Genomic DNA, 12,715 nt, shown 5'->3' with positions numbered 1-12,715 from the left:
TACTTTTTTCCTTTTCCTTTTTCCCCCCATGGGCCTTACAGAATTGCCATTTCGTGAGATAGGGCTGACTTGGAAGTAGGCGGTGCGGTAGTATATTAGCAGCTCAGTTTTCCATGTTACGTTTGAACTGGCTTTTAGACACATAAGAGAATGTTCATCTAGACAATTAAATATGAAAGTCGCATGTATAGAGGGATGGCTGGGTTACAGATAGCATGGAAATGACATATAAATCATGAGAAGTTCATAGATTAAAAAAAAAAAAAAAAAAAAGGCCAGCAAGGGCACCGTCAGAGTATGCAAACTGGTGCAGCCACCGTGTGAAACAGTATGGAGGTTCCTCAAAAATTAAAAATAGAACTACCCTACAACCCAGGAACCGCTCTACTGGGTATTTACCCCCCAAATACAAAAACATTAATTTGAAGGGATACATGCACTCGTTTATTGCAGCATTATTTAAATATAGCCAAACTACAGAAGTAGCCCAAGTGTCCATCAATGCATAAAGACAATGGTGTGTGTGTGTGTGTGTATAGAATATTATTCAGCCATAAGAAAGAATGCTATCTTGCCATTTGCAATGACATGGATGGAACTAGAGTGTATTATGCTAAGTGAAATATGTCAGAGAAAGACAAATACGATATGATTTCACTCATGTGTGGAATTCAAGAAACAAAACAAATGAGCAAAGGAAAAAAAGACAAACCAAGAAACAGTCTAAACTGCAGAGAACTGATGGTTAACAGAGGGAGGGTGAGATGGGGGAAATAGGGGATGGGGATTAAAGAGTGCACTTATCATGATGAAAAAAATAAAATGATTTAAAAAGAGAAAGAAAAGGTGGTGAGGCTAAAGAGGTAGGAGGAAAAGTGTGGAAACCTGAGAGGCAAATGAAGCTCTTTTTTATTTTTTTCAGAACACATTTGATTTGTGGAAAAAGACAAAATTTAGAACCAAACAGAAGAGATGAATAGCCACACTGTTATTCCCTTTTTACGCTTTCAAATGAGTAAACATAAAATATTAATGATTTTTATTATTATAAGGACTTATAAACTGACTCTGAAACATCCCGATAGTCTCTAAATACTTGAGGAATAGTAGCAATGGAATACAGGTATATTCCACCACGTGACCACATTGAAAAGCCGTCCCTATAGGTCAGATGGCCAGACATCCAATAGTTGTGGTGTGTAATTGACAGCTAAGTGACAAGGTCCACTAGACAGAAGGGAATAAGAACATCTCTTCAGAGATGGACAGAAACCTTTCTGAGGTTCAAATATATACAAAGTAGTTTTAAAACTATAGCTTAAAGTATTGTACCAAAGTTGATTTTATGTTTTTTAAAGTTGGTGGTCCGTAAAAGTAGAGAGAGAAATAAATTTGCAGTGGCAGATTTCTATTCAAACTCTGGCTATGCTATGTAATAGTTGTGTATGACTTTTGAATTCACATCTCTGGGATTTAGTGACCTTATCTTTGAAAGTAATTTTGTCTGCCCTGCCTATTCTGTAAGATGTTGGTGCGAGTCGAATGATATTCAAACTACTGATGTCTAAAGGAAAAGTCATGACTGAGGTGAAATGCATTTTTCTAAATTCACCCACTTTTGTTTCTTTGTATAAGCCACAGTTCTTTACATAGCTTGAAGATGCCTCTTTGAGATTCTGATAAAAGAAAAAGGTCCCCTAAGGAAAATGCATAACATACACACAAAATTTAATATACAATTGCACACTGAAAATCACTTTGGAGCATAATTTCTTGTGTGGAAGAGAAACTTAATGAAAATCGTTTTAAAAAATTTAGTGTGTGGCAGGCAATGGGGGTAAATTAGAAGAGTACCATTGAGAAGGCCACCCAGGCAGGTGCAGATACCCAGACTTAAAGGTAGAGTCCCTAGTCTAAGATAGTAGCAGGAAGACTAGAGATGAACAAGATGTTTGATAGGAGTTGCCAGATAAAATGCAGGATATGCAGATAAATCTAAATTCTACATAAACACCAAATAATTTTTAGTATGTCCTAAATATTCCATTGAGCATTATTCATAGTTTATCTGAAACTCAGTTTAACTGGACATTCTATACTTTTATTTGCTAAATCTGGGAACCCTAGAGAGAAACTGGTGAACTTACTCCTACCTTCATCCTCTTACTTCTCTGAGGCAGATTCTGATACAAATGTGTGCTATGTGACCACTGTGAAATGGAGAGAAAGTCATTAAGATCTAGTCCAGTTCTTTGGTGGCTCCTGAAGAGACCCATAAAGATGTCAAATAGTTCTTTACAGACCTATTTATTTTCCAGCCAGGGCATGAGCCTTACTAATAATGTGGCTATATTCTATTCTCAATATATGGGTTTTACACTGTCCAGTACAATCTACATGAATGTGTGTGTACGTGCCTGCTTAACATATGGGTTAATCAGCAAAGAAACCACCAGCTCACAGTTGCCTCGGAGAGACTACTGAGTAAGAAACATGAATTGGATGGGTTCCTGAGTGGCTCAGTGGGTTAAGCTCCTGCCTTTGGCTCAGGTCCTGCTCAGTGGGGAGCCTGCTTCCCCCTGCCTCTGCCCCTCCCCCCCGCTCATGCTTGCACACTCTCTCCTGTCTCAAATAAAATCTTAAAAAAAAAAAACCAAACAAACATGAATTGGAGGACCCATAGTCAGTTTGTCTATCACCGCCCCACCTACATATGTGCATATACCTGCACAGACACGTGTGAGACTAGGCAGGTAGTTTTTTCTCTACACAGCCCAAATCTGTGGCCTTCCTTGACTGCAGTGTATGGTAGCGGTGGGAAGGAAGAAAGGTTCAGACAAGGACGTCCCTTTCAGTGGAGGAATAGGGGCAGTTGGAAGATTCAAAGATGGAAATCTTTTTGAGGTGGTAATACAAACCTGAAAGCAGGGCAGGCAGGAGCATTCAGGAAGGTGATTTTCTCTAAAAGCTTCCAACCCTTAAGGTCTTATCCCCTGGGTGATGCAAGTGAAAAGTGCTACAGAGCTTTAACCCGTATCTCTCCTACTTTGTGATTCTGTCTGAAATTATCTTCCCCAGGTGCTGATGTCTCATTTGTGGAGGCTAAAAGGTCCAGATAGCAAGGAGAAAGCAGTCTGGTTTCAACCCATTCCTCTAATAAACATAAGGACAGACTAGGATTCAGAACTGATGATCAACAGTATTTCAAGAACAGCCCACAGTAAAACCAGAAGGCCCACAGCACACAAGGCTGGGGAGAATTTTGGAGAAGGCAGGTAGAGGGAAAAGTAAGGCCAGCCTTCATAATTGACCTGTGGCTTAGTGAAAGCTGCCCTTGAGCAAAAGTGAGTTTTGCAAACTTTGGGGTAGTAGAGCTATGGGGCAAGACTTGGATACTGACTGAATTCTCAACAGTAACAGAATATTGAAAAGGACAGTAGAGTCTTCTTTTGCACCTTCCCATAGTGTAATGAGTGCTTAATAAATAAGCGCTGTTGACTGACCCTTCAAATGGGGGTGGGAGGATGGAAAGGGTATTGTTGAAGGGGGAAGGAGGGAGGTGGTGAATTTATACATGTTTCAACTCTCATAGGAAAAACAAATGGGCCAAATAAAACTATCATCCGCTTATCTTTCCACAATGGCATAAAATGAAAAAAAGAAAAAGTTTCTTCTAAAAACCATTATATTCTGCTCCCAGTAGTAAGCCCAGTTACAACTAGAACTACAAGTAAAATTGGCTTGCATTAATGAAAATATGTAATTATATCACAACCAAAGCTCTGAAAACTCAAAATATTCAGTGCAAAGAAACCCCAAAGAGACATTTACTATAGTGCTTGGGAGTAAAAGCAAAGCATTAAAACAATAAAAACATTTTCCAAATGAATCAAATGATGCTCAGCTAACTTTGTGTTACTTCACATCAATAAAGAAAAACACATCAAGAAATCTATACCTTAAGTAAGCAATGATGTTATAAATATGACTGAAACAGCTCTGAACTATTTCCAGCTTTGCCTCTAAAATTCCTTTGGTCTGACGCAGAACATATTATTTCCTGTTCTCATACTCTATGGGAAGTAGCACACCCATTTCAATCTTTGTCACTTTTTTCCTGTATCAACATCCACGGGAGGAATGATTTAGGTGCTGCCTACCCTAGGTTGAGATCTGAGATCCAGAAGCCATCTGGCAACGAGTCTCAAACTTTTGTCAGAATTACCTGGAGAGCCTGTTACTATCCTGGGATCTTTTCCAGATACAGTGATTCAGCAGGTTTGGTGAAGGATTCAGGAATCTGCATTTCTAACAAGAACCCCATATGAAAAGATTTTATTTATTTATTTGACAGAGACAGAGATAGCAAGAGCAGGAACACAAGCAGGGGAAGTGGAAGAGGGAGAAGCAGGCTTCCCGCGGAGCAGGGAGCCCGATGTGGGGCTTGATCCCAGGACCCTGGGATCATGACCTGAGCCTAAGGCAGACGCTCAATGACTGAGCCACCCAGGTGCCCCACCCCAGATGATTCTAAGAGAGGTGGTCCACAGGTCCTTCTTTGAGAAATTCAGGTTTAGAGTAACCAGAGTAATTTTTCATGTCTACTTTCCAATCAAGGAGAGTAAGTTTCAACCTCTCTTTTCTAAAAAGCCCATAACAGGGGTAGACAGGATTATAGAAAAATACATGAAGGCGTATATAACACAGCTTCCATGACTTACAAAATATGTATGTTTACTCATAATCCAAATAGTCAGGAAATTCAAATAACTAGAATTTTCACTTTACCCTACATTGAGGTTCATTATGAAATGAGGCACTGCAAGATTCTGACTTGCTTCCCGAGTCATCAATGATTAAATTAAGCTCCCCAGAGTTTTAGCACTGTGAATATTTTATTATATTCTTTGAAAATTGGTTATCTTAAAATCAGATTATAACTCTTGGGTAACTGAAATAACTAAATTTATTTAAGACATATCTTTAAAAATTACTCCAGGTAAGCAGGCATTTTCTGTACCAATCTAATACTAGAATATGATATACTGTATTATAAGTACATATTTTTTTCTGAACATAATGAAAATAGCCTACTTCTTTAAACATATCAATTACATGGGGCAATATTTATTCCACCAATCTCCAAATATGATAACGTCTTATAACGAAATAGTATTTTAAGTATATTCAACTACCCTTGAGGAAAACCAAGAAAGGCAATTTTGATTTTTTCCATGTTATTAAAGCATAATGGAAAATGAAAATGGTAATTCTGTAATTTTTGAAAATGTGGTTTATTTAAATGTGAAACTATGTATAATTTACAATGATGAATAACAGAATGAGTATACATACAAGGCTCATGGCTAGCTCCTCCAATGTGAGGAGAGGATTCAACCCACAGGACTGCTCACAGAAGCAGTCTCTCCAGCTCATTCACTGTCTGCTCTCCACTCATCTCTGCTGCTCCTGGTATCTTCCAAGGATGTGCACCATAAAACAGAGCCTCACTGTTACCAGACGTATACCACATAAAATTAACTCTAAGACTCCTATAGGCAAAAGATTATACCAGCCTTTATGTTTAGCGTCATAGTAAGGAACATTTTAATAACACAGGACTGACTGTAGACAACATTGGTGAAATACAACTGGTCCATTACAGTCAGAAGCTGACACAACTCTAATGACCGACACTACCACAGTTCCAATGATGATAATTCTAGAACACTGTCACAGCTGAGATCTAAATCTCAATGTTATTCACATTGAGAAAAATAAATTTACATTTAGATTTTCTGCCTTTTGAAAGCAGAAGCACTGAGCATAAAAAGGAAGAATTCTGGGACACAATAGTTGGGAAAAACTAACAATAAAATGCATAATTTAGGAGAGTTGAAAGACTAACAAGGTTTATCATTTCAAAGTAAGATAAAATGGGAGAATACATTAGTTTCAAAAGAACAAAAATAGTTAATAGTGAAGAACAACAATAACCTATTTTAGAAATAAAGGAAGAAGTCAAAACTTAGATTTCAAAACTGTACCCAATAAGGACAGAACAGAGAATTTACCATTAATATGTTTATTTTAGGTTTTTGGTAAATATTTTTTATGAGATTTAAGAAGTTCCCTTCTAGTTTGCTAAGAATTACTTTTTTTACAAAAAGGCATATGGAATTTGAATTTTATTAGATGGTTTACTGCATCTAAATGAGATGATCATATTTATTTCATTTATTGTATTAATGTGACAAATTATATTGATTTTCTAATGTCAAACCAGTCCTACATTCCTGGAATAAATCCAACATGGTCATGATGTATAATTCTTACTTGTGTGTTGCAGGATTTGGTTTGCTGGCCACTTTAGTTTGAAGATTTTTGCATCTTTGTTCAGTGAGACTGGCCTATACATTTTCCTTTTCTGCATCAAGGTTATGCTAATCAGGAGTGCACCCCCTTTTTCTATTTGCAGATAGGGAATATGTCATTTAAAAAGGGAAGCACTGAAGAGATTATGAATTTTCAAAGGTCTGTCTTATGCATGATCATTGTTAAGAGTGACTACAATGAAGAAGAGCAAAGGGATGTTAAAAATAAATCACATTTTCAAGCAGTTGGTCCCACAAACCTTTGATTTAGAAATGATATTATATGATGGGCATTTTACATTATTTCATTTCATTCTCTTGACTATACAATTATCATTTTTAAAAATGAGGAAACTGAGTCTTAGACTACTTAAATAACTTGCCTAAAGTCATACGACTAGTATGTATCAAAGCTGAAATTTGAGCCTGGGTCTCACTCCAGAGACTGTGCTGTTAAACACTCCTCCTTTTTTCCTTTTTTCTCTTTCAATGCAGGGATCCAGTGTTTTGGAAGACTTTTCATATACCTGCTAACAGTAACAACCCACAGGTCTGCAGCCAAAATAAACATAGCTCTTTTCCAAAGTGCTGAAATTATAAAAAGTCTAAAATGCCTGAGCTTCACTGCCAAAGGTTGGTAATGATTCAAAATATACTAACAGAGGAGACCAAATTAAGAAAATGGACTAAAAATAATTATGGGAATCCTAATTAAGGTAAACATTTAAATATATGTAATGAATGTTCATGGAGAAGTTTTGTAAAATACATATGTAATCCAACAGATTGGACTTCACTGCTAAATTTCAGAGTACTTCCCTCCAATTGCATATATATAGTATGCTCCTTCCACTCTAGACACAATTTTTCATTTCTAACAATTCTATTATAGAAATTCATTTTAGAATCAACGGGGTCTTTAAAAAGTCACTGAAAAAGTTACAGAAGAAAAAAAATTGCTATCTATCTGCATGAAGTCCAATTTCTGCCAGGGGACTTAGGTTTGCTTCTACCTGGGGGAACTACCAACTGGGAACACTCTATTTTCTCTTTGCTTGAAGCTTTCTGGATCATGGTGGTTGGTGGTAGGAATTAGAATCACACTCTGAATGAGGACCAACTGGTTTCTTTGCTGTCCCTTTCCAGAGACAAGTCTAGTTCTCATTCATCCTGACTGTGCCTAGCTTTATGCCAGGGTCTTTTATCAGAATTCGTATCTTGGGTGTTATTTTTGTTGTTGTTTTCTTTCTTAGTGCCAGAGAAAACGATGCCTCATCCAATTAAGAGTATATGAGATGAAATATAGTGTATTTGAAATAATGTACATGCAATTTATGCAGCACACAGACAATATTTTCCATACCTTATTCTCCAAAGACATTTTAATGATTGCCCATGGTTCCATCATATGATAATCCATAATCCATTCTCATTTTTGTAGAATTCAATTGTTTCTCATTTTCATCAGAGTATAAAGCTGTAATGAATATCATTTTCATATCTCTTCATGTCATTTCTGATCATTTCTTCAGAATAAACTCCTAAATTAAAACATAAGGTCAAAGGGTATAAAGATTAAAACATTTTTTTATATGTATTGCCAAATTGACCTATAAAAATGCTCATCACTTTACACAACTACCAGAATTTATGTAAGGGGCCGATTTCCCCTAAACTAAAATAAAATCTGTCCAATTTCTTATGTAGCTTTCTCAGTTGTTAATCAATCTGCATTTACATCTGTGGCTGAATGTTTCATATATTTATTGGTCATTTGCAGCTCTTCATTTGTGGATCATCTCCTGATGTCATTGGCTATTTTCTATTGAGATTTTAGTCTTTTAGGTTAGGATGATTTTTATTTGTAGAATATTACTGCAAATCATATATGCTGTTACTGCTAGTATCTTTCCATTTGCTTTTTAAATTCTTAACATTTTTAGATGTACTTGATTTTTTTGTTTTAATACAACCACATGTAGCATTTTTTTCTGATTTGTTTCTGTGTTAAACCCTATACCAAATGTTTTCTTTCAGTTATTTTATGACTGTTTCTCAACTCTTTATTCCTCCTGGAATGTATCTGGGTATGTGTAAAGGACCAGGAACAGGTAAAAACTGCAAAAGGCTGATACTAATGTAAACTGATGATACGGTCTAATGTGAAAATAGACCTGGAGTGAATTCAGAGGTTCAGGAAAAAGTCTAACCCGCCCCCTCATCCATTCTCTGCTACAATCTGCTATTTTTTTTCCCTAAACCAAATGATTCTTTGCATAATGATATTATTCATGTTCCCATTGTTTGCAGCTAATTGCTTAGAACAGTACTCCCCAAACATGTATTCATGGCATAGAAAGAAAAGGAAAATCATTGTATAGTGCACGGTTTAACAGCAGAGGCTACGTAACAACTGCCAGAGTTAAGGAGGCCCTGAGCCCCACCACTCGAAGGGCACATTAGCACATCTGGAACCCATTTGTGGCCTACCACTGTTTCAGAACAGCTCTGCTACTCATGTTCCTCTGATAAAATTCCCTTCTCCACTGATACGTTGCGAAGGTTTTAGAAAACAGATGCCCGGTAATGATGTAGAGAAGCCCAACTATGACTGAACAAAATAAGCATCAGGAAACCATCCTCCTGCCCTTTTGTCCTGGACCTTGGCAAGATAAGGAGCGGATACTGAACTTCAAGAAGACAACTCAACACTGGTTGTGTTATTGGGACATATGAAATCTTTGTGAAAGATACCTTCTCTCAGCCAAGTTAGTCTAAGGAAACTGAGTGACTCCCACAGTGTGGAAGTATCTGGTCATTAAAATCTTCTAAGTTACTACAAGCCAAGGGTCTCTGCCTCTTCAAAGGAGACATAGTTGCAGGAGCCAAAGGCCCCAGCATTAGTTACATTATGGCTCTTTTTCTTTTCATTTTTTTTTTTTTAACTTTTAGAGAATGATCCACTTTCCCTGCTCATATTTAAAATCACCTTAAAAATTAAAAATAAAATAAAATAAAGCCACCTTTATCATACACTGAATTCTTTTTTTTTTTTTTTTTTTTAAGATTTTATTGATTTATTTGACAGAGAAGAGACAGCGAGAGAGGGAACACAAGCAGGGGGAGTGGGAGAGGGAGAAGCAGTCTCCCCGCCTAGCAGGGAGCCCGATGTGGGACTTGATCCCAGGACCCTGGGATCATGACCTGAGCCGAAGGCAGACACTTAACGACTGAGCCACCCAGGCACCCCCATACACTGAATTCTTATATACCAAAGTGCCCTCATAATTCAAGTATTTATTGACCATGTAATCTGTTATTGGTGTTGAATCATAACATAAAATACTCTTAGAAAAAGCCTGGGCCTCCTCTAATATCTTTCTCTACTTCACAGTATCATCTATGTTCACGCCTGTATTTGCCAGTGTCTTGCAGACTGTCATTCTAAAATACAATGCAAGTGCAATGAAAATCCATTACGAAGTGAACTGGCAAATCTCACAAAATATGTAGGATTTCATGACGTTGATAAACATGATGGAGAACTATTCAAATCGTGAACATAGCTACAGAATGTGTCAGTCCCGTTAGCAATTAAAGGGCAGAAGCTAAGGCCAAAAGGGCAATGACACAAGAAGTTTATTAAAGAATGATCTGATTAGAGAGAAACCCTTACAAAAATGAAGTCTAGGATATTTCTGAAAATGATTCAATTAAGGAGTAGAAATCAAACATGAAATGAAAACTATCATTTCATGTTTCAAATAATTTTGTCAAGAAAAAAATGCCAAAAAATTATTTCTAAGAGTTAAAATATTTAAGTTAACTTCATTACATAGGAAATATGTTTATTTTTATAATTTTAGCAAAAAATTTCAAGTCAAAGTTTTAGTAAAACTATTTATGATGAAAATCTGGTCCCTGATTTAAGTGGATTTAATTTAAATGACCTTCTGGTATTGGTTATACTCAATAATTATCTGTTTAAAGGTATTGATTGTCTGCTTATATAATTGTGTAGCAGTGTTAACACAGATTTAATTTGCTTTAATATATGATAGGGCCAGTCTCTCCTTTCTAATATTTTAATTTTAAAAACTTACTCTTTCTGGTTCATCCATCCAACTGATATCACAGAAATTCATTTAAAATCCCTAGAAATTAATTTAAATCTATTGAAATCTTTATTGGAATTCATTAAACCTCTTTACCAATTTAGGAAGAACTAGGTAGTCTGTTTGCTATATTCAGTCTTTCTATCAAGAAAAATTATATATACCTCCATTTATTTGTTTTCCTTAATCTCTTTTTAGGAAAGTTTCCTCACATAGATCTTATATATTTCTTGCTGAATTTATTCACAGGTAATATCAGTGTACCTATCTATCAAATCACCATTTAAAAAAGACTATTTCTATTGAACCAAGGTACCAATCAAAAGAGCCAGATTACTTTTCCTTAAAGAAAACAAGTGATTTTCAAAGACAGGGGCAATAAGGAAGGAATAAGGTGGGAACTTATTTCTAGCAACAGAACGGAACAAGACATCCTGAGTAAACCTCCCATTATAAAACATCTTTTATACTGGATTAAGCATGAAAAACATTTTTTTAAGTAAATTAATGTAAGGGAAATCCTTAGAGGCCAAAAAGAAAACAAAAGCAGAAAACCAAATATGTGATCAAGTAGGGGAGGCAGTCATGGCACAAAGAGTATCTGTTGATGCCTGGTGACCTAGTTTTTAGCAGCAGAATATATATTCCTCTCAAGTTTATGTGGAACATTCTTCAGGATAGACCAAATACTAGGCCATAAAATAAGCTTCAAGAAGTTTAGGGCGGGGGGTGGCATCTGGGTGGCTCAGTCGGTTAAGCACCCAACTCTTGATTTTGGCTCAGGTCATGATCTCAGGGTCCTGGGATTGAGCCCCACATTGGGCTCCACACGCAGTGGGGAAACTGTTTGAGAAGTCTCTCCTTCTGCTCCTCCCCCTGCTTGCACTCACACACTCTCTCTAAAATATCTTTAAAAAAAAATTCAAGAAGGCTGAAATCAAACGAAATGTTATCCAACCACATAGAATGAAATTAGAAATCAGTAACCGAAGAAATAAGGGAAATTCACTAATACATGGAAGTAAAACAACAAACTTTTAAATAACCAAGGATCAGAAAAGAAACCGAAAGGAAATAAGAATACTTTGAGATGAATGAAAATGAAGACCCAATCTACCAAAACTTATGGGATACAACTAAAGCAGTGTTTAGGAGAAAATTTATAGCTGTAAATGCCCATACTAAAAAAAAGAAAAATCTCAAATCAATAACCTAAACTTCCACCTAAACTACACCAGAAAGAGAAGAGCAAAATAAACCCAAAACAAGTAGAAGGAAGGAATTAATAGACTAGGGTAGAAATTAATGACATGAAGAATAGAAAAGTAATAGACAACCTCAACAAAACCAAAAGTTGATTCTTCGAAAATATCAACAAAACTGGCAAACTTGTAACTAGACTGACCAAGAAAAAAGGAAAGAAGACTCCAATGATTAAAATCAGTAAAGAATGGGCATTGCTGTTAACATTACAGAAATAAAGATGATTATAAGGGAATGCTATGAACAACTATATATACACCACGAAATTAAGTAATAAATGAAATGTAAAAATTCCTAGAAGGACACAGACTACTAACACTGACCTCAGAAGAAAGGGAAAATTTGAACAGACCTATAACAAGTGAAAACATTGATTTAGCAATCAAAAAACAACCTATGAAGCCCAGGCCTGATGACATCAATGGTGAATTCTACTAAACATTTAAAATATAATGAAATCTTTCCATTTGCAATGACATGGATAGAGCCAGAGAGTATAACGCTAAGTGAAATAAGTCAGTCAGAGAAAGGCAAATTCCATATGATTTCACTCCATTGTGGAATTAAGAAACAAAACAAACGAAGGGGGGGAAAAAAGGAGGGGGCTGCTAAGAAACAGACTCTTAACTATAGAGAACAAACTGATGTTTACCAGAGGGGAGGTGGGTGGGGGGATGGGTTAAATAGGTGATGGGGATTAAGGAGTGCACTTGTTGTGATGAGTACCGGGAGATGCATGGAATTGTTGAATCACTATATTGTACACATGAAACTAATATTACACTGTATGTTAACTAACTGGAATTTAAATAAAAATAAAAAAAAAAAAACAAGGTATAATTAATTATTGGTTTTTCACTAATGCTTCCAAAAAATAGGAGGGACTATTTCCCAACTCATTCTAAAATCAGTAAACTGTGATGCCAAAACCACACAAAGACTTCACAAAAAAAGAAAACTAGA

The sequence above is a fragment of the Halichoerus grypus genome, chromosome 6, assembly GCF_964656455.1.
Source record: "Halichoerus grypus chromosome 6, mHalGry1.hap1.1, whole genome shotgun sequence".
Lineage (NCBI taxonomy): Eukaryota > Metazoa > Chordata > Mammalia > Carnivora > Phocidae > Halichoerus > Halichoerus grypus.
The sequence above is the reverse complement of the archived record's forward strand: the minus strand, read 5'-3'. Positions refer to the sequence as shown.